Source organism: Bubalus kerabau, chromosome 22 (genome assembly GCF_029407905.1).
Source record: "Bubalus kerabau isolate K-KA32 ecotype Philippines breed swamp buffalo chromosome 22, PCC_UOA_SB_1v2, whole genome shotgun sequence".
Taxonomy (NCBI): Eukaryota; Metazoa; Chordata; class Mammalia; order Artiodactyla; family Bovidae; genus Bubalus; species Bubalus kerabau.
This window is the reverse complement of record NC_073645.1, coordinates 40,294,508-40,322,073: the sequence shown is the minus strand read 5'-3', so window position 1 is coordinate 40,322,073 and position 27,566 is coordinate 40,294,508. Positions and strand designations below refer to the sequence as shown.

Sequence of the window (27,566 nt, the reverse complement as noted above, 5' to 3'; positions counted from 1 at the left end):
TTCGTTAAAATAAAATGCCCCCCCTTTCCCAAGAGGGAACGTGATGGGCATTCATCTCCTTTGGGAACCTCCTTCCCTCCAGCCCCAGGTACAGGAGTCACCAGAACAGCCTGCCCATGAGCTAAAAGCCTGCTGTCCCCTCAGAGAAGGCTGGAGAAAAGGGCAGCCGCAGGGGGGTGGGGGCGCTCACAGGCAGTTTTCACATCTCAGGATCTGAAATGATTGCCTTTCTCTCCTCTCTCTGTGGGTGGGGAGGTGTGTTATGAGCTGGTGGCTTCAGGCTGGGCCTGGAGATGGGAAAGACGGCAGTTGTCAGGAGCAACTTAGCAAGTCCCTCCTTACCCATCAAAACTGAGGCCAGATCCATCCACAGTCCATCCGCAGGTATTTATGCAGCCTGTCCTATGACCAGCCTATGCCAGGGGCTGCAAGGGGGCCACAAGTGGGCTGCCAAACCAGGTAATCAGGGAGATGCCTGTTTGGCAGAGAAAAATTAGTGTAACAACACTGATAAAAGAAAGGGGCAGAGCCAAGCCCGGCCCTCCATGGAGCTGGCTACAGAGGAGGTCCCCACTAGAGCCCCCAGATTGCCAATGGGAGAAGCCAAGGGCCTTCCAGAGAACCCCGCAGGGGTGTCCTTTTCTCCACTCCCACGGTACCAGGGACAAGACCTGGCACCCAGAAGGGCCTGGGATCGCTTCCTCTGGCAGCAAAATGTAAGGGAGAAATGCTGAGTTTGGGGTCAGATAGCGTGTCAGTTGCTCAGTCGTGTCTGACTCTTTGTGACCCCGTAGACTATAACCCGCCAGGCTGCTCTGTCCATGGGATTTCCCAGGCAAGAATACTGGAGTGGGTTGCCATTTCCTTCTCCAGGGGATCTTCCCAACCCAAGGATTGAACCCCCGTCTCCTGCACTGCATGCAGATTCTTTACCATCGAGCTGAGACAGGTCAGGGTTTAAATCCAAATGTGGGCAGTTGCTAAACAAGCCCGTTATCTCTCTTAGCTTTATCTAGTTTTATCTTCTTTGATCTTTCACGTGGGTTAAACATTATATCTTTTATGAGATCCTTGGGATAGCTAAGAGTGAAGTTATGGATGCCCTCCACATATCACCCTGGTGCATGCACCAATGTCTTTCTCCATGTAATGAAAACGAACGTCCTGGGTAGAAAACATGGCCTTCAGTGGGGTTTCCCCACCCGGCAGACCTGCCTCTCTCTGAGCTAGAATTCATGCCAGTGTTTCCCATCACTCTGTTTGAGTCTGGAGCTCACGCTAATTCATATGAGAACTCAACTTGCCCTGCACATCTTCTTAGCTTGGATAGAAAAAGTACAGTCAATGATTAGGATGAGAACAGACAAGAGAGCCTGAGCTTGAAAAAGTGCTTTAGAGCTGGCAGCATTTTGATGTATGGCCTCTCTTGACAGACAAGGACTCTTGTTGGAATGAAAAACACGAAACAGGTGGAAGTAAGTAAATAAAGAGTCCAGCAAGCCCGCCAGTCCAGGAGCATGCATCTGGCTCGAGGTGTCGCTGGGGGCTTGGTCTTTGCTCTGACAGCGTGGTGCCAACAGCACTCAGGAGCCTGTGGAAGTGCTGATGGGAAGGTGGGTACATTTCATACTGTGATATTTATCATGTATTATGTGATAAATATATATCATAAAATATTATCAAAATTTCATGATATGATAAAATCACAAAATTTCATAGTGATCTGCAGTAATCACCAGGCCCTAAAACTTCAGAGTGAAACCTAGTCATTGGAGCTGTTACATTGTCACAGTTTTGTTATGTATACTTTCCTCTTTATGAAGGATTTGGTATGACTTCCCACAAAGACTATATATATATACACACACATTATAGATAGGTATGTACATAGATACACATATCTATACACACACATATATGTGCAAACATATATATATATAAACACATGCATACATCCATATACAGTTCACAACAGGGTAAAATAAATAGATAAAGAAATCCTGGTGAAAAGAAAATAAAAGTGGTAAAAATCAGATTAACCCAAGCACTAAGTCATAAAATCTGGAACAGTTGCCAGTTGCTACAGGTAGGATGGGGAAGTTTACACTCGAAAACATTCTTTGATTTTACCCCCAAATACTGTCCTCGGAGCCGCCCAGACACACTTGTTGACACGGATATAACAAGTCCGCCATGCAGGCGTCTCACTGCACATCACCGTTTTACATATAATTTATTTCCTGGCATGAAACCCACACTACCTTTAGAGCCATGGTCTTCATCGTTTTTCACCTGGCAAATTTTTCCCAGATATCAGACATCTCCCAGGTCTGAGGAAGCCATCTGACTCAGTCTATTGAAGAAGAGCAGGCTGAGCTTCTTTGGAAATTTTGGATATAGCCAAAGAGGTTTGCTCCATGAAATATGGTTGTTCAGATGTTCCTAATTCCATTGTGAGCTTACAGCCATGGATGCCTTCATCTACGGCGTGGACAAGCATCATGCTTCCTCCAGATACCAGAAGGACACTATGCCATCGTCTATGGGGAAGACGGCATATCCACAGACAAGCCACATTTTGCTTTCTTTGTAGTGTGGGAACAAGAAGACTTATTATTCCAACAGACTCTCAAAGAGAAGTTTACTATGAAGGATAACAGGAAACAAATTCGTTCAGTTATATCACTTAATAACGAATCCAAATTCAGCAGCTTCATTGTTTATTCAATGGTATGGATGGGAGTTTCAGGGCTCACCCCACTTCTGGCACTTATAGCTATGTGACATAAACCTTAACCTCCCCGAGCTGAAAGTTTCTCACTCATGAAATGGGCTAATACGAATACCCACATAATCAAGTTAGTGTGAGGATTAAATGAGAGACTGGATAAAAAGTGTTGAACCATTCCTAGCACTCAATAGAAGTTAGCTGCTTGTATTCACATTATTAGTTTCATGATGATGCTAATGATGACAATATTTAAAGTTGTGGTTCTCAACTAGGGACAACTTTACCTCCAAGGGGAATTTGCAATATCTGGAGACATTTTTGGTTGTCTTGTCCAAGAGGGAGGATGTTACTGGCATCTAGTGGGTAGAGGTCAGGATGCTGCTAAACATCTTCTAATACTCAGGACAGCCCCTAGTACAAAACAATCCCCGCTAAAATGTCCATAATGCCAAGGCTGAGAAACCTTATTTTCAAGTATAAACATGTCTTGTTCACAGTTAAATTCTTGCTTTCTAGGAATTCTATTAACATCAGCTAGGGAAACCACCCTTTAAAATAGAAAAACAAAAAGGGAGGGAAATACCTTTGCCAATATGCTAACTGGCTATGTAATTTGATATAGTCTGCTCAAACCTCAGTGTTGTCATCTATAAAATGGCCAGGTTGTGTTAGGTGATCTCTAAGAGTCCTTCTGGCTCTGACCCTCTCTGTGATTCTAATTTTCAGCAATCCTCTTTTGTGCACGAAGGAAGAGGGGCTGGGCAGAACCAGGCTACATTCGGGATAAATAACAGCACAATAGAATTCCTTTTGGAAATAAATCATCTTTTCATATAAAATCTTCTGAAGACCATTTCGAGAAGAGTAATAGATCTGCCAGTCCAACACCTGCAGGGTGGGTAATAATTTACTTAGCCCACTGACTTAGGGGCAGGTCCTGTTCTTGATAAATGACCCAATTAAGCATCTGTTAATCACAGCATTATCTCATCAGAAGGTGGAATACCTACTTCTCTCAAGCAGTTTCTCAGTGAGATAACATCACAAATTCCCCCAAGCAGTGAAGGGCATTTAACGGCACAGGGAAGAGTCGTGGAGGGGGGAAAGGGGGGGCAATAATCCTCTCCGGACCTTCGGCCCCCAGTGGTTGCTGGGAATATCCCCTATGCCCCATCCCAGCCCTTCCCCCATCAACCTTCCTATAACCTCGGCTCCTGAACTTTCCTGTTCATCTGAGGCCTTGATAATAAAGCAACATCTGCAAAACCTACAAGAACTTTACTGCAGTTAATTGAGTAATTGAAGCAAGATGCAGGGAGAGGTGATCTATGGGCCTGGTTTGAGGGCTGAGAAGGGAGACAACGGATTTATTGCAAAGGCCGTGGGCGGCCTTGGGTCCAGGCCCTGGTTCAGGGGAAGTTTGAGGTCATGTGGGATTAAAATATCTTTAGAAACAAATGGAATAATTTGACTGCCATATCAGGAACGCTGTGCCAGTTTATGCCAGGAGACCAGGTGTGATTTATTCACCATGCACCCAACACATTTTTTTGATATCTGCCTCATTAGTCTAAATTTATAGATTATTGAGCAGATGGATATGACTTGTCTGTGTCTGTCTGTCTGTCTCATCCTGATGGTTACATGAAGCTCAACTTTTGCAGTTCAAGATAAGTAAAGTTGTGCCTTAAAGGCCCTAGCACCCTAGAAACTACTCAGGTGGTAAGCAGGGCCAAAGATATTTACAATCTAGTGGTTGTATTTTCTAAAAAAAAAAAAAAAAAAAAAGGTTTAATAGAGCCAATATGCAATCAGTGGTAATATCTTCTTGTAATTGAATAAATCCATAAATCTTTACATTTAAGCACAATTCACCACCTTGAAGTCATTGGGTACTATGTAATATATTTTCTAGCCTTGCAGATGCCAGATACACACATTATAGATACATAAAATCACCCCTGTGAGCGCCTGGCATCAGATACCTCTGTGACTAGCCAGAGCACACACCCCAGCACCCAGAGGACTGGCCTTTGCGAAGGTTATTGCTCCTTTTGTAGTTTCTCTGCTGCTTTATTAAATCCCAAATTCCTTGCAAAACTGTACAATTTTAATAACTCAAATCTGCGTGGATCATAAAGCTGTCTAAATAGACCTAGCGCCCTGAGTATCAGACAGATCCGCGGGTGATGATGTCGCTGGACCTGATTAACCGGAACGGGTCGCCCGACAAGAGTTTATTACAAGTGTCATTTAGATTTCTGACAGCTTTACAAGGCTTAATGGCTTTTTATTAAATACATTGTGTTCAAGGAAGCTGACAGTTGGGGATGCCTTGTAAATACAATGCAATGGAATTTCCTTAGAAGCTGGGTGAGAGAAAGCAGAAGGATGGTGGGACATCCCTCCCGGTCCCCAATTCCAGGGCTCCGGAGGCCCAGAGTTCACCATCTCCTGAGGCTAAAGACAAATGACCCCCCTGGCACCACCCCCACCGGCTCTCCAAACCCGACAGTTCTGCCCCAGGTTGACCCCAGAGGTTTACCCGTGAAGCTCTCCAGAGAATCAAATTCCTCGGTCCACAGGGTGACCCGCTCCAGCCATCCACCCACCCCCAACTCCTCCCCTAAACCAGGCATCTTCCTGGGAATTAGTGAGCCTGGCCTTCCTGAAATTCAAGTTCTCTGTGAGCCTTAACTAAATTTTGCTTGTTTCTGCCCAGCAGTTTGTTGGACCCATTTGGAGGCAAGATAGAGGAAGGACAGATGGACTTACCGTGTCCCCTGCCATGGCCTTCTCCAGGTGCTGGGTGCTGTGCTTGGTGCTCTCAGTAACTTACCTCATTCAATCACATAGCCACCTGGCTGGGCAGGTGCTTTACTCCCCTTTAACAGGTGAGGAAATGCTGGTCCTAGAAGAGTAAACAAATGAAGGGAGACAAGAAAGCAGCATTGTGCTCAGGGGCATTTACTTCTCACCCGATAATGGGAGAAGGTTCTAGTACCAGTTTTAAGGATGAAGATGCTGAGGCTCATGTGACTTCCCCTACACCCATCAGTTCAGTCCAGTTTTTCAGTTGTGTCCAACTCTTTGCAACCTCATGGACTGCAGCAAGCCAGACCTCCCTGTCCATCACCAGCTCCTGGAGCTTGCTCAAACTCATGTCCGTCTAGTCGGTGATGCCATCCAAACATCTCATCCTCTGTCATCCCCTTCTCCTCCTGCCTTCAATCTTTCCCAGCATCACAGTCTTTTCTGATGAGTCATTTCTTCACATCAGGTGGCCAAAGTATTGGAGGTTCAGCTTCAATATCAGTCCTTCCAAAGAATATTCAGGACTTATTTCCTTTAGGATGGACTGGTTGGATCTCCTTGTAGTCCAAGGGATTCTCAAGAGTCTTCTCCAACACCACAGTTCAAAAGCATCAATTCTTTGGTGCTCAGCTTTCTTTATGGTCCAACTCTCACATCCATACATGACTACTGGAAAAACCATAGCCTTGACTAGACAGACCTTTGTTGGCAAAGTATTGTCCCTGCTTTTTAATATGCTGTCTAGGTTGGTCATAACTTTAAGGAGCAAGTGTCCTTTAATTTCATGGCTGCAATCACCATCTTCAGTGATTTTGGAGCCCCCAAAAATAAAATCTCTTAGTTTCCACTGTTTCCCCATCTATTTGCCATGAAGATCTGATGAGACCAGATGCCATGATCTTAGTTTTCTGAATGTTGAGTTTTAAGCCAACTTTTTCACTCTTCTCTTTCACTTTCATCAAGAGGCTCTTTAGTTCTTCACTTTCTTCCATAAGGGTGGTATCATCTGCGTATCTGAGGTTATTGATATTTCTCCCAGCAATCTTGATTCCAGCTTATGCTTCATCCAGACCAGCATTTCTCATGATGTTTTCTGCATAAAAGTTAAATAAGCAGGGTGACAATATACAGCCTTGACATACTCCTTTCCCTATTTGGAACCAGTCTGTTGTTCCATGTCCAGTTCTAACTGTTGCTTCTTGACTTGCAAACAGATTTCTCAAGAGGCAGGTCAGGTGGTCTGGTATTCCCATCTCTTTCAGAATTTTCCACAGTTTGTTGTGATCCACACAAAAGCTTTGGTGTAGTCAATAAACTAGAAGTAGATGTTTTTCTGGAACTCTCTTGCCTTTTTGATGATCCAACGCATGTTGGCAATTTGATCTCTGGTTCCTCTGCCTTTTCTAAATCTAGGTTGAACATCTGGAAGTTCACAGTTCACATACTGTTGAAGCCTGTCTTGGAGAATTTTGAGCATTACTTTGCTAGCGTGTGAGATGAGTGCAGTTGTGTGGTAGTTTGAGCATTCTTTGGCATTGCCTTTCTTTGGGATTGGCATGAAAACTGACTTTTTCCAGTCCTGTGGCCACTGTTGAGTTTTCCAAATTTGCTGGCATATGGAGTGCAGCACTTTAACAGCATCATCTTTTAAGATCTGAAGTAGCTCAACTGGAATTCCATCCCCTCTACCAGCTTTGTTTGTAGTGAGGGTTCCTAAGGCCCACTTGACTTCACATTCCAGGATGTCTAGTTCTAGGTGAGTGATCACACCATCGTGATTGTCTGGGTTGTGAAGATCTTTTTTGTACAGTTCTTCTGTGTATTCTTGCCACCTCTTCTTAATATTTTCTGCTTCTGTTAAGTCCAAACTATTTCTTTCCTTTATTGTGACCATCTTTGCATGAAATGTTCCCTTTGTATCTCTAATTTTCTTGACAAGATCTCTAGTCTTTCCCATTCTATTGTTTTCCTCTATTTCTTTGCATTGATCACTGAGGAAGGCTTTCTTATCTCTCTTTGCTCTTCTTTGGAACTCTGCATTCAAATGGGTATATCTTTCCTTTTCTCCTTTGCCTTTTGCTTCTTTTCTTTTCACAGCTATTTGTAAGGCCTCCTCAGACAACCATTTTGCCTTTTTGCATTTCTTTTTCTTGGGAATGGTCTTGATCACTGCCTCCTGTACAATGTCACGAACCTCTGTCCATAGTTCTTCAGGTACTCTGTCTACCAGATCTAATCCCTTGAATTTATTTGTCACATCCACTATATAATCTTAAGGGATTTGATTTAGGTCATACCTGAATGGTCTATTGGTTTTCCCTACTTTCTTCAATTTAAGTCTGAATTTGGCAGTTAGGAGTTCATGATCTGAGCCACAGTCAGCTCCCAGTCTTGTTTTTGCCAACTGTCAGATAGAGCTTCTCCATGTTTGGCTGCAAAGAATATAATCAGTCTGATTTCAGTATTGACCATCTAGTGATGTCCATGTGTAGAGTCTTCTCTCGTGTTGTTGGAAGAGGGTGTTTGGTATGACCAGTGCATTGTCTTGCCAAAACTCTATTGGCCTTTGCTCTGCTTCATTTTGTACTCCAAGGCCAAATTTGCCTGTTACTCCAGGTATCTCTTGACTTCCTACTTTTGCATTCCAGTCCCCATAATGAAAAGGACATCTTTTTTGGGTGTTAGTTCTAGAAGGTCTTGTAGGTCTTCATAGAACCATTCAACTTCAGCTTCTTCAGCATTACTAGTCAGGGCATAGACTTGGATTACTGTGATATCAAATGGTTTGCCTCAGAAACAAATAGAAATCATTCTGTCATTCTTGACATTGCATCCAAGTACTGCATTTCAGACTCTCTTGTTGACTATGATGGCTACTCCATTTCTTCTAAGGGATTCTTGCCCACAGTAGTAGATATAATGGTCATCTGAGTTAAATTCACCATTCCAGTCCATTTTAGTTCACTGATTCCTAAAATGTCCATGTTCACTATTGCCATCTCCTGTTTGACCACTTCCAATTTGCCTTGATTCATGGACCTAACATTCTAGGTTCCTATGCAATATTGCTCTTTACAACATTGGACTTTTCCTTCACCAGTCACATCCACGGTTGGGTTTTGTTTTTGCTTTGGCTCCATCTCTTCATTCTTTCTGAAGTTATGTCTCCACTGATCTCCAGTAGCATATTGGGCACCTACCGACCTGGGGAGTTTATCTTTCAGTGTCCTATCTTTTTGCCTTTTCATACTGTTCATGGGGTTCTCAAGGCAATAATACTGAAGTGGTTTGCCATTCCCTTCTCCAGTGGATCATGTTTTGTCAGAACTCTCCACTGTGACCCACCCATCTTGGGTGACCCTACACGGCATGGCTCATAGTTTCATTGAGTTAGACAAGGCTGTGGTCCATGTGATCAGATTGGTTAGTTTTCTGTGATTGTGGTTTTCACTCCGACTTCCCCTACACCCATCACTCAGCTCAAATGAGGGGCACAGTCACTTGTTACAGTAGAAATAGTCACAATTCATTGGGAATTAAAGTGCTTTAGATGCATGTATCACTGAAAACTTTTAGCATCCCTATACATCACTACATTAGTATCATCCTCATCTCACGGGCATGATCTAAGACCTTAAGAGGCTCAGTCACTCACTCAAGCTCACGTAAGCAGTCAGTGCCATTCAGGATTCAAATCCTAGCAGGGTTCTGCCTTCTCCAGCTCAAAGCTTATCAGGAAAGCCTATAAATCCTGTACATCTGTGGATTATTTACTGCTTCCACAGCACTTTTGCAGAGTCATCTCATTAGATCTTCACAAGATGGGAAGATAAATCATTATGACCCCTGTTTTACAGACTGGATAGCTGAGGCTTGAAGAGGTGACATGTCCTGCCCAATCCTGTGAGATTTACAAACTGTGAGTCCAGGGCTGACTCCAGTCGCTCTCCTCTCCTCTGAATTCAGGGCTTTACCACCTACTGGTCCACCATGGAGGGGGTTCAGTTCAGTTCAGTTCAGTAGCTCAGTCGTGTCCGACTCTTTGCAACCCTATGAATCCCGGCACACCAGGCCTTCCTGTCCATCACCAACTCCCGGAGTTCACTGAAACTCACGTCCATCAAGTCGGTGATGCCATCCAGCCATCTCATCCTCTGTCATCCCCTTCTCCTCCTGCCCCCAATCCCTAGCAACATCAGAGTCTTTTCCAATGAGTCAGCTCTTCACATGAGGTGGCCAAAGTACTGGAGTTTCAGCTTTAACATCATTCCTTCCAAAGAACACCCAGGACTGATCTCCTGCAGAATGGACTGGTTGGATCTCCTTGCAGTCCAAGGGACTCTCAAGAGTCTTCTCCAACACCATAATTCAAAAGCATCAATTCTTCAGCGCTTGGCTTTCTTCACAGTCCAACTCTCACATCCATACATGACAACTGGAGAAACCATAGCCTTGACTAGACGGACCTTTGCTGGCAAAGTAATGTCTCTGATTTTGAATATGCTATCTAGGTTGGTCATAACTTTCCTTCCAAGTAGTAAGCGTCTTTTAATTTCACGGCTGCAATCACCATCTGCAGTGATTTTGGAGCCCCCCAAAATAGAGTCTGACACTGTTTCCACTGTTTCCCCATCTATTTCCCATGAAGTGATGGGACCAGATGCCATGATCTCCGTTTTCTGAATGTTGAGCTTTAAGCCAACTTTGTCACTCTCCTCTTTCACTTTCATCAAGAGGCTTTTTAGTTCCTCTTCACTTTTTGCTGATGCTAAATGGACACAAGCAGGACTCGCAGGGTACTTTCTGAGCACAAAAGATCAGCAGCCAGTGGCAGGTGAGTGTCAGGACTGACCTCAATTAACAAACACAATCTCTCTTCATTATGTGTAGATTCTGCATTCGCCTCCCAGCTAAAATTTATTTGTAACACCCAAATCAGTATTTGCAGGTGCTTTTGTGGTCATGTGCAGACATGCGCAGAATGGAGAAAATTTTGAGTCACCAGACTCATGTTCATAAATGTTATTTTTGTGATATATTTAGTGCCCTGTTTATCACGTTTTTTGTGCTTTTTGTTGGTGGTGAGTTCACTGGTTAAAAAGGTCCCCAAGCATGTTACTGTCTGTTACCCCCAAGCTCAAGAAGACTGTGATGTGCCTAATGGAGTGTTAGATAAGCTTCAGTCAAGCATGAGTTATGGTGTTGGTGGCTGCGAGTTCAATGTTGGTGAATCAACTACATATACCAACTATATATATCCACTTTTTTCTATATGTGTCTCCCCAGGTGGCCCAGTGGTTAAGAATCCACCTGCCAATGCAGAAGACACAGTTTCAAACCCTGGGTTGGGAAGATCCCCTGGGGGAGGAAATGACAACTGACTCCAATATTCTTGCCAGCATAATCCCATGGACAGAGGAGCCTGGTGGGTTACAGTCCATGGGGTTGTGAAGAGTCGGACGCAACTGAACAGCTGAGCATGCGTGCACATGTGTGTATATATATTAGTACAGTTTCTTTAAACGGAAGCACACATTAAACGAGTATGTATTGATCAGTTGGCAAAAATGTTTTAAGAAATGGATCATGGAACCCTAACCCTGTATTTCCCTGAGGAGCAATGTTTCCTTACTTGCTATTTCATTGTCTGCAGCAACCTTGCCTGTGAGTGTGTGCTAAGTCAGTTCAGTTGTGTCCGACTCTATGCGACCCCATGGACTGTAACCTGTCAGGGTCCTCTGTCCATGGGATTCTCCAGCAAAGAATCGTGGAGTGGGCTGCCATGTCCTTCTCCAGAGGATCTTCCCAACCCAGGGATTGAACCCACATCTCTTAAGTCTTCTGCATTGGTCGATGGGTTCTTTACCACTAGCACCACCTGGGAAGCCCCTGAAGCTACCTTAGGACATAAACTGCCATGAATAATAAGAATAGGCTGTACTTCTGAAGTTTCTTCTTTGCACCCAGGCCTCTGCTTGTGGCTCTTGGAGGGCAGAAGGAAAAACGCAGTTCTTTCCTCCCAGTCCTCTTCATCACCACTAGCAGAGAAGCCTGAAGTCTGGAACTGTCTGAACCAGCCTGAGATCAAGACAGAAACCTTGTGTGTGTGAGCAGCAGAAAGAAACTCAAGGGTACTGCTGTCGGTAAAAGAAGGGCAAGAGTCCTACGGAATGTCATTAATAGCAACCACATTTACCAAAAAAGTATAAAGAAATAGACAAACTTCATTTTAATAATACATTTTATTTAACCCGATATATGTAAAATATTATCATTTCAACATATAATCAATACAAAATATTAATGAAATGATTTGCATTCTCTGATTTGCACTACCTTTCAATTCAGAGTGTGTTTGACACTAAAGTTTCTTGACATTCACAATACATCTCAGTTAGGACAAGCCACATTCAAAGTGCTCCGTAGCCACATGGAACAGATGACTGTTGCTTGGCCATGATTCTAAATGGCAAGATATGTCATCCCCAGTTGCACTCAAGAAACAGGATCTGCCCACAGTAGGTATTCAGCAAACCCCTTTCATGAAGCTTGAATTTGGGAGAAGTGGTTGTGGATACAGTTTTATAGAGGGTGGTCTTGGGCGAGTTACTTGACCTGTCCAAGCCTGGGTATCTATTAAGAGGGTGAAGACAACACCCCCACCTTCTCTGAAGGAGGATAAAATGAGACCACATTGTACAGCGGGACCCTGGCAAACACTGGCTGCCACTACTATTGGATTTCTGTTGTTGATGCAAACCCAGCGGTCTATGTCCAGCGGGTGGCTGTGATGGCTGCAGATCCGCATGGTGCTCTGGGCAACACCCCAAGTCCTCCGTATCTAACAGTGCACAAGAAAGTGCGAGCACGTTTGCCATTTCAGACCAACGCAGCCAAACCGGAAACTCAGCAACATTCCAGGAGCCACCTCCAGGAGAATCAGGGGTTAGTCAGGAAATTACTCCCATTTAACGTGCGCTGGGTCTCCAGGGACCCTGCTGTGTCCCCCAGCTTGGCAGCCATGTCGCTGGGGTGGGTTTCATCATTTCTGAAGCCAAGTTTTGCTTAGAGTTGGCAAGAAGAGCCAAGTTGGCAAATGGATCTTCTTCCATTCCCCCAGTGCCAAACCTGCGGGCATGGAGCAGGGCTACCCGGGTCTCTCCTGGTCATTTGTTCACCGTATCTGAGCCTGGGGGCTTGGAAGTGCAGTGTTACGTGACAGCTAGATTTCTCAAACCCCAACTGTGTGTGGATTTCATTTAAAGGAAAAAAAAATAATTAGGAGATTCTGGAGAATTCCTCTTGAACCCCAATCTGAGATACGGCAAAATGAATGGCTTATTCTACAACAATGTAGATTATCAGTTTAACAGAGAAGATATGTTTAGATGTCTTGTTAAGGATCTATTTTGTATATTATTGAAATAAAATGTTTTAAAATTTTTTGTAGGACTTAGGGCTTTTCCAAGACTATGTGTATAAACAATTTGAAAGTCACCAGATTAGGGAGAATGGCAGTGTGGGGGTCATTTGTGAAAGGCCAGGGCAGCCTGAAGGGATGGCCCACGACACTCTGTCCCATCCATCATGTCACCTCTCAGCCTCAGGGAACGGACACCTGGCCTGGGCCCCTCTGCCCACCCCCTGCCTTTAGGTGGCAACTTGGAGCTAATTCCCACGACACTAAACCTGCCTCCCTTGCTTGGCAAGCCAGCACCTGTCCTCTTCTCATCTGGGGGCAGGTAGAGTTTTTGTGTTTTATTTTTCTCCCAGCATAACTCAGTTTGGGGTAAAAATCTCAGTGGTGTTGGGTTAAATTTCAAACTCGGATATGTTGAAAATATCCCTTAACTTGAAGTTGGAAAGTAGTCACCGCTTTTATGAAGAACAGATCTATCTAAAATGATGGCACTCTGCTTGTTGTTGTTGGACTGTAACACATTTTTGCACTTCCAGACTGTCTCCTCTGCATGAGGCCGCACCCCCCAGACACCCCTCAGAATGAGCCAGAAGCAAGTGAGCATCAACTCTGCTGCCAAGATTTTGGACATTATGTTGAAGCCTCCCACGTCGATGTTCAGCTGAGGAAAACGTGGGTGGTATCAGCCATGAGGGGGTAACCAGGAGGGGTCAGTGAAAGAAATAAGGTGTCTATCCGAGGGCCCAGCACAGAATAGCGGCTAAGCCCTCCCACTTTGGCTTCCCAGGTGGTGCTGGTGGTAAAGAACCGGCCTGCCTATACAGGAGACATAAGAGCTGCTGCTGCTGCTGCTAAGTCACTTCAGTCGTGTCCGACCCTGTACGACCCATAGACGGCAGCCCACCAGGCTCCACCGTCCCTGGGATTCTCCAGGCAAGAACACTGGAGTGGGTTGCCATTTCCTTCTCCAATGCATGAAAGTGAAAAGTGAAAGTGAAGTCGCTCAGTGGTATCTGACCCTCAGTGACCCCATGGACTGCAGCCTTCCAGGCTCCTCTGTCCATGGGATTTTCTAGGCAAAAGTACTGGAGTGGGGTGCCATTGACATAAGAGATATGGGTTCAATTCCTGGGTTGGGAAGATCCCCTGGAGGAGGGCATGGCAACCCACTCCAGTATGCTTGCCTGGAGAATCCCATGAACAGAGGAGCCTGGTGGGCTACAGTCCATGGGGTTGCAGAGTTGGACACGACTGAGCAATTTGGCATGCACGCACACCTGCCTCCTGTTTCACCACTAGAACTCGCTGTGAAATAAGAAGGGGGCTCTCTCTCCTAGCCACCCCAGGAAAAAGCAGTCTGTTTGCATAAGGCATCATCCAGAGGAGGCTGTCAACTGTTCAGAGATGGTATCAGACTGCTCTGACTTGTGGCAGCTGAGTGATAAGCAGTATTCTCCCCCATTTCTCCCAGCTTCTCTGGGGCCAACATTCACCACCAGCTCTAGCCGGCAGCATACTGTCACCCACGTGCTGTTCCCACGGCCACAGAAATCGCTGCAGAGCTGACAGTGGAAGCAGAGATGCGATGCCCTCATCTCCAGCCTCGATGGGCTCCTCCTCCCGTTCACCAGGCCGCCGACTGCGGGAGAAGCGGTTAGAGGGAGGGCTGGGTGCGGCAAACCTCTCCTATCCTCTGCCTGCTTGATCTACAGGAAGTGCTGCATTCAGTGCCTTGAAAAAGAGAGATAAGTGGCTTCATCTAAGTGAGCAGCACAGTCAGAGTGAAGGGGAGGATGTGCAGGAATCAGAACCGTGCTGCACAAGCTAGCAAGACAGTGCCTTGCCGTTCCACAGCCTGATAAAGGCAGCGGCTGGAGAAGATTGGATCACATGCCCCCACCCCCAGCCCTTAATGCTTTGACCCTGTCATGCTCTGACGTTTCCCCCACTCTTCCGATTATCAACTGTGAGAACTTACACTGACAATTTACTTTTTCTGAGCCTTAATTTTCTCATCAGTGAAAGTGGAGATAATGATGCCCATTTCTCAGGGATGGGGGGAATTCGATGAACTAAGACATGAAAACACGAAACAGAGCCATCAGGTAGTAAAGTGAAAGAAAGTGAAAGTCGCTCAGTCGTTTTTGACTCTTTGTGACCCCATGGACCCATGGAATTCTCCAGGCCAGAATACTGGAGTAGGTAAACTTTCCCTTTTCCAAGGGATCTTCCAGACCCAGGGATTGACCCCAAAGTCTCCTGCATTGCAGGCAGATTCTTTACCAGTTGAACCATAAGGGAAGCCCAAGAATACTGGAGTGGGTAGCTTCTCCCCTCTCCAGCAGATCTTCCTGACCCAGGAATCAACCTGGGGTCTCCTGCATTGCAGGCAGATTCTTTACCAGCTGAGCTATCAGGGAAGTGTTCAATTAATTAAAAAATAATTATGATTGATAGATGATGGCCACATTTAACACCATTTTTTGAAACAAAGGACTGAGTCCCTTTGGATATAGTGAGTATTTCTGCTAACCTCACCATACTCTATGAGGGAAAAAAATTAGCCTCCAACCCTCAGGTCAAGTCTCCCTGATGTTTGACGCAAGCTCCATGCCACCCAGGGCCACCTGCCACAGCTACCTGGCTGTGTACTAAATAAACCTGCACGGCTGTCTATGGCTTCCCTGGTCCTGCTCTTGCCCAATGTGTATCTAGAGTCCACGGAAAGTTATTTCCTCAATTTTCAGTCCTCAGAGTTATCCAACAGCCTAATTGAATCTTCCTCGACTTGACAAGAGAGCACCCCTCCTCCCACCAATCTCCGAGTCCTTTCTTCCCTGTGTCCATCTATACCTCCCTGAGGGTCTCCACCTCTGAGTAGGGGCTCAGTAGGTTCAGGCTCAGACAGATACCAGGAGACCCCCACCTTTAGTGGCCCTGTCATCTCTGAGAGCCTGATCTCAAGGAGGATCTCGCCTCCAATTGCTTGTACCACATCTGCCCAAGTTAGGCTGTGTGTGTGTGTGTGTGTGTGCGTGCACGCACACATGCACACGTGTGCTCATTACTTAGTTGCTCAGTAGTGTCCAGCTCTTGGCACTGTAGCCGGCCAGGCTCCTCTGTCCATGGGATTTCCCAGGCAAGAGTACTAGACTGGGTTGTCATTTCCTTCTCCAGGGGATCTTCCTGACCCAGGGATTGAACTGGTGTTTCCTGTGTCTCTTGCACTGCAGACAGATATATTTCAGCTGCTGAGCCATCTCAGGGAAGTCTCAACTTAGGATTTGTGAAACCCCAAACGTCCCCTGGGCAGCCTCCTTCTTAATGGCAGACTCCTCTCTGGCCTCCCCACTCCCATTCCTGCTCCTCTGCACCCCTCTTTCCACACTTGATCCTCTAGAACAGTGATCCCCAACATTTTTGGCACCAGGGACCAGTTTCATAGAAGACAATTTTCCACAGACCCCAGGGAGGGTGGGGAGTAGTTTCAGGATGATTCAAGTGCATTATATTTATTGTGCACTTTATTTCTATGATTATTACATCAGATCCACTTTAGATCATCTGGCATTAGATCCCGGAGGATGGGGACCCCTGCTCTAGACTATGAATCTACTCCAATTACCCATCCCTTCTTCAAAACAATCAGCGACTGAAATTCCAACTCCTTCCCAAGATGTAGAAGGTTTTTCTGAAATTGCCTTTGCTTTTCTGCCCAGCTAACTCCTATCCCAGCCTCATGTCTCAGCTTAGGTGTCACCTCCTCTAGGAAGTCCTCCCTGATGTACCTCTCAAAGCTCCCACAGCTGCCTGTTCTTTTCCACCAAAGCCTGTATTGAACCCTATGTACTGACACCCTGTCTCTTCAGCTGTCTGAAATAAGTCAGTTCTCTCTGCTTCCCAGTGCCTACTGCAGAACTGAAAACTGTGCAGAATTAATGAGTCGATTGATTTGTGACGACTGCTTCTGGAGACTCTACCCAAGGCTCTCTCGGCACTGGGACTAGCAGTTCAGAGCTCCTCTAAGATACTGGGAGATGTTAGAACTCGCTGGCCTGTGGCCCAGCAGAGGTCTGTGGTTTTACTGCTAATGGAAATTGGCCTGGCAGATCAAAGACAACAGCCCGTACAGTTCAGGTCACCAGCAGCCAGCTATTGAAATATCAGTGGAATTGGTAATTCAAAATTAAGTGGGTTAATGATTGACGGTCCGTTTGCAAAACCTGGCCCACCAACACTCCTTCCAAACAGGGCCTTTCCTTTTCTGCCTTGGCCGGGAGCTTCCCAAACAGGAGTTCATTCAGCTCTTGCCATGCCCTGCCCCCACTCCACCCAGATTTTAAAAGGCCCTTGTTCTCAAAACTCTACACCATTCCTGTGAGATGTCTTAGAAAGACTTAGCACCTGAGATCCCCTTGCAGAATTAAAAACTCACAAATTTGAACCAAGAGGGCAAAGTCCGGTGCAACTTCACACCTGTAACACATGAGTCACTTGATTAAGAAAATCAAGTTCAAAATTAAAATCAAGTTCACAATTTTTTTCCTGTGGGGAAAGTTGGTGGTCAGGGGGAGCATGTGGAGGGGCAGAAATACCTTCAGTTGCGTCAGCTTTCAAACCTTAATCACAGTCTCAATATTCTGGGTTGTCCACATTTGGGCAAATAACTTTTCCCCTGTTGGCGCTCTTTTGGGCTGATCACAGGGAGATCCACACAGGCGAACAACCTGGAGGAATTCAAAGCCACCGTACCCCAGGGCAGGCAGAGCTGGCTCCCTCATCTTTGTTGAGATGCCAGGGAGCAGACTGGGGGTCTAAGAAGAAGCAGAGGTCCCACTGTGTCAGATAAGGGAGGCCCCACCCAGAGCAACCCCGCATGCAGAGCCTTCAGTGGGCACCGACTTACAAGCGCTCTGATGATAAATCGAGAATCTGCGGGAGAAAAATGTCCTTTGTGAAGGCTGCTAATCTTGCTGGGCCTGAGCACAGAGCCCAAGTCCAGAGAAGGCACAAGCTGCCTGGCCCAGTCCAGCCCCTCCTCCTGACTGCGCAGTTGAATGATTCCAAGAAGGCTGACCTGGGCTAAGGATGCCCTCGGTTACAGAGACAAAAGGTCAAGCGCAGCCCAGGGATCCCACCTTGGCTCCTCTGTTTTCTTCTATAAAACAGGGACAGTCTCCCCTTTCCTTTAGGTAAGGTGAGGATCCAATGAAATCGTTTGCCTGGAGCAGGTGGCCATGTGCCCAGCACTGCACCCTCTCCCAGCTCTCCTGAAAGCAAGGGGCATTCGTTCTCAATGACTGTGACTCACACCATCACCCCAGGTCACTCTAAAAATGCTTTTTCCTGCCTTGCTGGAAGAGAGACAGAAGAGCTGGAAAGAGGAGGAAGGTGGCTGCTTTGTCATCAGGTCTCAGGCAGAGGACACAGGAAGACAGGTTGAGATGGCTCCCTTCCCAGAGTGCTGCCTACTTGCCAGGCTCCTGCCTGGGGTTGGGTGGAGTGGACGTGGGGGTGCTAGGGGCCGAGGAAGGCCAGAGAATGGAAGGCCACCTCCATCACAGCCCCCCATCCTTTTACCCAACTTTCCTTCATTTGTTATGAGAGAGAGATCTTGAGCTGCATATTAATAAAACAATGGAATTTTTATTTCTTTTTCTCATAAATTACATAATTCAAACCTTAAAACACCTTTAATGAACAGTGACTGGGCATGTGACACTTAATAAAACTGGGCTCAGGTCAGTTTCTGCTTGACAGGCTACCAGCCGAGAATGTGACTTACCAGTAAATGATTAAGAGGCGGGGATCTTTCCTGGGCTCTACTATTAAACACTTCAAAGGTTTCCAAAGTCAGATAAAATGAAAAGCAAATGTGTTTCACTGCCTCTCAAATGCCTCAAATGTTTTAGCAGGTGCAAGCAATGAAACCTTCCATGGTGACAGCATTTTAGGGTCTGCAAAGTGCACCCGGCTGAATTCTGGGAATTCTGGGCTGGCTTCATAAAAATTCATGATTTCCAAGGAGGAGAGAGGTTTGTCTTCAGAGCCCATCTACATATGTGGCCCAGAAGGAAAATGTCTCAGGGTCCAGTGGGTTGTGGGTCAACTTAACCCTTTCTGTTCCAGGAGAGACACATGCATAGAGCACAGAGGATCCTGGGAGGGGCAGCCTTGTGCTAACAAAACAGGAGGACACCTCTTTGGGTTGGAGAAGGCACTGGCACCCCACTCCAGTACTCTTGCCTGGAAAATCCCATGGACGGAGGAGCCTTAGGCTGCAGGGGGTCTCGAAGAGTCAGACACAACTGAGCGACTTCACTTTCACTTTTCACTTTCATGCATTGGAGAAGGAAATGGCAACCCACTCCAGTGTTCTTGCCTGGAGAATCCCAGGGATGGGGGAGCCTGGTGGGGTCGCACGGAGTTGGACACGACTGACGTGACTTAGCAGCAGCAGACTCTCCAAAGGTACATTAAGGGTCAACTCAAATCCAAGTCCTTTTTCTAAGTATATTATTCTCTGATCTACGGATGCCCCAAAGATGACAAGTCAGCCAACTTAGTACATAGAGATGGCATTTTTGTTGTTTAGTGACTCAGTCATGTCTGACTCTTTGCGATCCCATGGGCTGTAGCCCACCAGGCTTCTCTGTCCATTGGATTTCCCAGGTGAGAATACTGGAGTAGGTTGCCATTTCCTTCTCCACAGATAGCATGATCCTGTGCAATTAACTTAACCTCTCTGCACCCCAGTTTCCACATCTCTGAGATGGGGATAACTGTAGCACTCACCTCACAGGGATTTTGTGAGGATGAAATGGGTTAACATCTTAGAAGCTCGTAGATCACATAGCAGAATTCAATACATGTTCACCATCCTTATTGTCCCGTTAGGAAAAATGAATGTGAAAAGTTAGCCATCGACAGCCTGTCCATTTGAGTTTTTCATTTAGAATTTGCTGTAACTTAGCTTTATAAGTCATGGTAATCTCTCACATAGACATATAATATTTTATAGTTTACAAAGGACGTTCTGAGACGTTACCTCATTCCAACTTCCCAATGGTTAAAGCTGGCAAGGCAGGGATGATCATCCAAGGACCAGCAGTGGGTTTCTACCTCTGCTGTGGCTCCCTTGCATAGAATTGGTCCCATCTTTGGACTGCCACACCCTGAGAGCACCCATCTATGAAATGGGTACAGAGGGGCTCCCTGTGAATCACAGCACACACCATCCTCAGGAGCTGGCACCTCCACCATCTGCTCAGCTATCAAGACCACTGAACCTACTCTCTGCATTTTTTTTTTTTATTCATGAAGGAATTCAAATGCTTTTTACATATTATCTCAGAAATCTTGCAAGCACTTGTTTATGAGACCTCAGCTTTTATTCTTCCCTCTTATAATGAGGAGGGCAATGAAATGGCATTCCAAGAGTCAATGGAGGAGAACCCTTTAGTTCTTTCCTCAGGGAATAGCTGAACAAGTGATTGTTATCAGAGAACATTCTCCAGAGTTCCCAGCCATGCAGGATTACTCACTTCCCCCTCATCAACACCCACTACTCGGTGCACATCTCTGAAAGATTTTATAGACGTGTCACATAGACCCTTCCCCACATGGCAGGTACGCCACATGAACACAGTTATACGCATCTCACTAACCAGCCACCCAAACCCCACCGGCTCTGCCGCTACCCCAGTCAGCACAGTTAGAGATTCCCTTCAACAAAATCACAGTGAGTGTTGGACTCTTATGTCTCTCATCTCCTCCCCTTCAAAAACCATGTTGGACCCCACTTAGTCTCTACTCTGCTCTTGACACACACCAGCCTTAACCCTATGCATTTACACCTTTCTAACCATCCTATTTAAGGACATAATTTTAAGATGTGTGTGCAGAGGTAATTACCAGGGTGTTCTTCAAGCCTTAGTATAATATTGAAAACGCAAAACATCTTAAGTGCCCAGCATTAATAAAATTTAGAGCATTCATCCTAGTTCGGCTGAAGAACAAGGCAGGTGTTATTTACATGAGGTTGATAGTGATGTGAAAGAGGTTCATTGTGTACGTGAACAGAAATCCATGGGTCACTCTAAGTTACAAATAAGCATACTGTAATGCTCTGTGTCTAGGCTGATCCCCTGTTTACTAGAAAAGCAAACTTTGTATTTTTTTTCATCTTTATTAAAAGATATAAAGGCCTATTTTTAAAAGCCCATGAGGGGACACATGAGTTGGTTAATAATGTTTACTGCTCAGTCACATGATTTCAATTTTTTATAATTTTTCTTTAATTTTATTCTCAGTACTGTAATTTCAGATTTCACGTTTTGTTCGAATTTCTTTCTTTGGTCCATTCATGTTTTCCGATTTCTCTATAAGAAGTGATTTCTTCTGTTATATTTTTTAAATGTTATTTTTAATTAAAAAAAAAGGCACTTAGAGGTTCTCAGCTGATCATAGCTTTGGAATTCATCTAGTCTAATGACTTTAGTTTCCAGGTGGGTAAACTGAGGCCCAGAGAAGTGAAGTGCCTCCAAAAAGGTCATCAAAGCTGTTTGGTGGCAAAGCCAGGTTCCCTGATTATTCCCGTTCTTTCCAGGAAGTCCTGAGATGTCTCTGGGATTTTTATAAATATGGAGAAACTGTTTTCATAAAGTCACCTGCATGAAACCCCCTTCCCTCCCAGCAAAGCTCAGCATCTCTCGATTGGCTCAAAATCAAAGGTGCCCTTTACTGCTTCTCCACCCCTTTCCCCCAGGTCGTAATACCAATGGCACATATCACAGCGTAGGTGCCAGGACACCAGGTAAATGTTACGCCAGGTTTCAGCACATTATTCTTGTCCAAGTCTCCATTGTGTATGCAGGACGAGTGTGAGACACAGCTCCACCCTTGGCTTGCCCCACCCCTTGGCTCATCCCAGTCTAGCTACGTGGTTAATAAACAACAAGGCCAAATGAACGGGTGGAGATTGTATCAACGAGCTTCAAACAAAGATTTCTTTTTCTAAACCACCTTAAGCCTTTGTGGTTTTTCCTTCTCATCCATCATGATTCATTCTTGTGTCGAGACTAACATGGATGGTTGCTTATTCCGCTCAATTGCAGTCATTTTTTTTTTTTCATCAAGGAAAAGAAATGCTAAGTTGAATCCCCCAGGGAGGCCACAGCTGTATGTAAGGGAAGGAGAGGCAGGCTGGGTCATACTGATCCCCTGCCGAGGCCTCCGCAAGCAAGTTCAAGTTGGAACCTTACTAGGCTTAGTACAGGGCTGATGCCTGTACCTTCCCAAACCCTTCACTTACTCATGGGGATCGCCAACCCCCCAGCTCTCCGCACCAGACCCACTGGGCTCTTTGCAGATGGAGAGAATTGTCCAAGTCACAAGGCTAGTGAGAGGCCCCTGCCCCTACTTTGGTATTTTTCCTCCTACACCAGCCTCTGGGAGAATGTGAGAGTGGCCTGAGAGCCCTGTCGCTCCATCTATAAGAGGCAGAAAGAACACTCTGAACCATTTAGGAATGAAGGTAGAACAGTGAGACCATGAACAATGTCCCAGCCACAGAAGCTCCTAGCTAAGGGCTTATATAAAAATGAATCATTTGTTTTCCTCCTTTAGTATTTTTTTCTTTTAAACCTTAAATCCTACTGAAGTCTCAGAACTTTCATTCCTGGGAACCTATTCCATAGAAGGAAAAGCAATTATCCTAAAAGATATGGATTGCATGTAAACACGTAAGGATGTTTAGCACAACTTTGTTCACAGTAGCCAAAAATAAAAACTAAACATTAAATGAATTTCCATCAGTGGAAGAATGGCCAAATAAATCAGAGGTGAGTGAATGAGAGTTTCATTATGAGATTGGGGGGTGGGGTGGATTTCCATAGCATAGTGGTGAATGAGAAAAGCAAGAGGCAGAAGTGCCCTTCGTATGTGCATCATCTTGTTCGCGCCTGTATTTATCTATGTATCATTCTATCAGCGCTGGAAAGGGTGTGCGTGTGTGTGCGTGCACTCAGTCATGTCTGACTCTTTGCGACCCCCTGGACTGTGGCCTACCAGGCTCCTCTGTCCATGGAATAAGATTGGAATGGGTTACCATTTCCTACTCCAGAGGATCTTCTTGACCCAGTCTTCTGCATTGGCAGATGGATTTTTTACTGCTGTGCCACCTGGAAAAAGGGTGTAGACGGACAGAAAACAGATTACTAGCCTGAGTTGGAGGTGGGGGTGGGGGAATAAGACGGGGAAAGCAAGTTTTTCAAAAGCCTGCTCTCAAAATCAGCATTTTAATAAAATCTTAAATATACAAATTATTTGTGTGTGGGTGCTTATTATGACCTTGAAAAACTAACGATTGAGATGGATTCATATTCACTGACTTGTAGAGCCATTAAGTATTCAAAGCAAACTAGGTTGAGAGAAATGTATACAGTAGGATTCCATCTCCATAAGAACAACAAATAAAGCCCCTATTACTTTGCCACCAAGGTCCGTATAGTCAAAGATATGGTTTTTCTAGTAGTCATGTATGGATGTGAGAGTTGGACCATAAAGAAAGCTGAGCACCAAAGAATTGCTGCTTTCAAACTGTGGAGTTGGAGGAGATTCTTGAGATCCCTTGGACTGCAAGGAGATCAAACCAGTCAGTCCTAAAGGACATCAACCTGAATATTTATTGGAAGGACTAATGCTGAAGCTGAAGCTCCAATGTTTTGGCCACCTGATGTGAAAAGCCGACTCAGTGGAAAAGACCCTGATGCTGGGAAAGATAGAAGGCAAGAGGAGAAGGGGGCAACAGAGGATGAGATGGTTGGATGGCATAACCGACTAAACGGACACAAGTTTGAACAAGCTCCGGGAGATGGTGAAGGACAGGGAAGTCTGGCGTGCTGCAGTCCGTGGGGTTGCAAAGAGTCAGACACAACTGAGTGACTGAACAAGAACAATAAAAGGGTATGTGCAGCTTCCCTAGTGGCTCAGACAGTAAAGAATCTGCTAGCAAAGCAGGAGACTTGGTTTGATCCCTGGGTCATGGAAGACCCATGGAGAAGGAAATAGCTACCCATTCCAGTATTCTTGCCTGAAGAATTCCATGGACAGAGGAGGCTGGTGGGCTACAGTCTGCAGAGTTGCAAAGAGTCAGACAGGACTGAGAGACTAACACTTTCACTTTCTTTCAGGGTATGTGTGTATGTGAGAAGGAGGAGGAGAGACCGCAGAGGATAGACCGCAGACCCAGCATCACTGGACACTCAGGAGACGGCTGGGATGGAGACACCTTTTCCTTCTGTACTTTATTCTTGTCTCACAAAATGCTTTTAAAAACTTAATTTTTGCATTCTAAAAAGTTATTAAATTGATGGTGCTTTCAGTGTTCCAATGTGCTTATTCTTTGGTGACTTTAAGTGAAATATTAAGCAATTCTTTGTTACCCAAACAGGTGGTATTCTGCAGGGATGGCTGTTGTTGAGTGTGGGGAAGACCCAGGCCAGGCAACTGGGACCCCCCCTCCCTGGCCACCTGGTTGAAGGACTGTGGTGTCTCCTGTCAGAGGCTTGGGGAGGCCTGGATGTGGTGCTGGTGGAAATGCCTTCCTCACGCAAACGAGGGGTCCTCTGATGGGTAGACACAGTCTGGGGTGGCCCCTCCATCATGCTGGCCACCTGGGAACCAGGCCTTGAGGCTGTGGAAAGCCCAGCCTGAGGGGCCATCTCTGAGGAGGCAGAATTGGGAGTTCTGAGGGAGGGGCTTGTCTCCTTTTGTGGGGTTTTGGTCTCTGCCCAGTCTCCCAGGTTGTGGTAATTGTGTTGCTTACTGAGCAGGTGAGAAAACAGGCAAAGGGCTGATGTTAATTTAATTTCTGATGAGTTTTCACATGAAAGAAAAAGCCTGAGGTCGAATTCTCCAGACTCAACTCTAACAGATGTGGGGAAGGAGGAAGGCCGAGGTCTGGCATCAGAGGAGAAGGGGCATGGCCTTCCCAAGCCTGTTGAGGAGGTGGGCCATGGTCATAAGGTCAGAGGGCAGGCTGAGCACTGTGCCCACCCCCAGGAACCCACACAGCAGCCCCTCCAGCGGGCCCCACCCGGCACGCTCTGCCCCCTTCCCTGCGGCGTTTTCTCCAGGCACTTCCCACCTCCGACACCCTCTGTGTTTACCTGTTTATGGTCAGGTGCCCTTTTCCAAACTGGAGGCATCCTGAGGCCATGGGCTCCATCTGTTTCACTCCCTCCTGAACAGTGCACATGGAACTCGCCTGTGGTTACTAAATAAACAAAACATAAACAGTGACAAAGAGAAGACCAGAAATGCAGTGAAAACCTAAAAATGTAACTCTTCAACAATGGGAACATGGAAGTAAATAAAATGTAATATATCTACTTGAAGGAATATTATACAGTCACCAAAAAGGGTTCACATCATGAAATGTACCCCAAACTGCTCACAGTCATTATCCTTGGGGGCAGTTTTACAGGAGGGACTGTGTCTTCCCTTTTTACTACTAGGTAATTCTGAAATAAATTTTACATTACTTTGTCTTTCATTTTTAAACAAAACAATAAAAATACATTATTTAATGTAGGGAAAAGTTTGAAGGTTTTTGTAATGATATGGGAAAATAATTTTGAAGCAAGGTTAAGCTAAAAAAAATTCAAAGTACAAACTTTGAACCCAGGGCTGCTGCGTGGGTTCCTGGGTGTGGGCACAGTGCTCAGCCTGCCCTATAACCTTATGACTTAGATGGAATAATTCTATAGATTTACATGTCCAGCAAAGAAAGAAGAAATTTTAGCAGGGTTTGCCTTAATTTGTTTCTTCTGCTTGGTACTCGTCTGTTTTCAAAATTACTTACAATAAGCATATAGTCAGGGGAAAAAAGATTTATTTAAAAATACAAGTTTAACATAACTATATTTCACTATGAGAAATGTGATTTTGTAGACATATAAGATGGGAAACAAGAAAATTTTAATTTTTAAAAAACTGTCAGATCAGGGCTTCCCTGGTGGCTCAGTGGTAAAGAATTCACCTGCAAAGGCAGGAGACACAGGTTTGATCGCTGATCCAGGAAGATCCTACATGATGTGGAGGAACTAAGTTTGTGTACCACAACTATTCAGCCTGTGCTCTGGAGCCAGGGAGCTACAATTACTGAAGCCTGTCCGGGCACCCTAAATTTGGTGCTACACAATGAAAGAGGTCAATGCAATGAGAAGCCCGTGCACCTCACCTGGAGCATAACTGGCCACAACTAGGGAAAAGCCCATGCTGCTACGAAGACCCAGCACAGCCCAGAATAAAAATAAATAAATAAATAAATAAATTTAAAAATAAATTAAATAATAAATAAAAGGAAAAAACTATATATATGTATGTATGTATGTATAAAGCCTATCAAATCAGAATGAGACTCTGGTCTGCAGTGAAGACTGTATCTACTGGTCAGAAGGCAGAGATGTTCTTCAGAGTTTTCAGGAAGAGACAGATTCTATACTCCCAGTCAGAGGTCATCACTGTGATAAACCTCCTTTACTTCAAGTGAGCCTTCCTCACTTAATTCCCTCCAGTTTCAAAAGAAAGCCCATCATTAGTCTTAATGGAAATGACTGGTGATGTGCTTACAAAGCCCTCAGCAGACTTGAAAGTGGGGAGCCATTAAGCCGTCCCCACCTCTCCACATCCTCTGTCCCTCTCTCCCTCCAAATGTTAAATACTTTTAGCTCCTTTAATCCTGCTTTTCAACACTTCCAAGCGACTGTAAGCTCCCCTGGCCTCTTTCCAGGATCCCTACATCTTTCTCCAAACAGGGTACCCAAAACCAAACTTGGGCATGGACTTGGCCAAAGCGAAAATGGCAAAGCAGTTTGCTTCTGGGGCCTTACAAAGCCACCTCCTATCAATTTGTTCCCATGTCACCAGCTTAAGAGAACAGCACTTCACTGAAATGGGACTGCTGTGAGCTTCTCCGGGCAGCCTGGCCTCTGGGGACTGCATTGGTGACCTCCTCATTAACCAGGCCTCCCAGCTCTGATTCCTGTGTCTCTTTGCCTTCTAGGGTTCAGCGTGGCTGCATTCACACAGTCCCTTTCTCTCAGCACTGCCTGCTGCAGTCATCAGCCACTAACTCTGCCCCAGGAGAACACTTGGCCTTAGGCCGGGTGGCAGTTTTAAGCAGTATCTCCAGAGGTGCCACCCTGCTGGCCCAGGATGGTCAGACACATAGGGCAACTGTACTATAGCTGCCACTCTTGAGGACAGGACTGTCACTGACACTGACCACCAAACAGTCTGTCTTGTGAATGGACAGGTGGACTCCATTCAAATGCCAAGCAGTTTATCTGGGAATCGTCAGTCTGAACCACACACACATACACACACACACACATGGCTTGTTGTTGCATTCAAAAACAAATTTAAAACACATTTATGGAGTTAACAGACTGTGAGAGGTTTGTTTTTTAATACAGTAAAATTAATTTGTAAAGGTTTCAAGATGTTAACAAATGACCAATGAGACTGTTTCATAATAGATTTAGAAAATTCATTAGGTACACAACGTGGCTTTCTTATTAACTTATTTTAGCTGCC

The 27,566-nt window shown here is 45.3% G+C and overlaps 2 long non-coding RNA genes across 6 annotated transcripts in view; one reads left to right on the top strand and one right to left on the bottom strand.

Moving 5' to 3' along the window:
• The window catches only part of LOC129636584 (uncharacterized), a 29,721-nt gene extending 24,179 nt beyond the window's left edge, over positions 1-5,542 (bottom strand). The window contains exon 1 of the long non-coding RNA XR_008707023.1: positions 5,507-5,542. This is a non-coding gene — a long non-coding RNA (uncharacterized LOC129636584). The remainder of the gene's footprint in view (positions 1-5,506) is intronic.
• Positions 246-24,525, top strand: LOC129636582 (uncharacterized). Of its 5 annotated transcripts, XR_008707019.1 has the most exons (5): positions 246-384; positions 1,434-1,613; positions 3,458-4,052; positions 5,457-5,625; positions 11,513-11,806. It is a non-coding gene; the product is annotated as an uncharacterized LOC129636582 (long non-coding RNA). The 5 variants fall into 5 exon arrangements; XR_008707018.1 differs by lacking the exons at positions 3,458-4,052; positions 5,457-5,625; positions 11,513-11,806 and adding exons at positions 13,502-13,637; positions 24,158-24,525; XR_008707020.1 differs by lacking the exons at positions 3,458-4,052; positions 5,457-5,625; positions 11,513-11,806 and adding exons at positions 13,502-13,637; positions 14,437-15,159.
• The last annotated feature ends 3,041 nt before the right edge of the window (positions 24,526-27,566 follow it).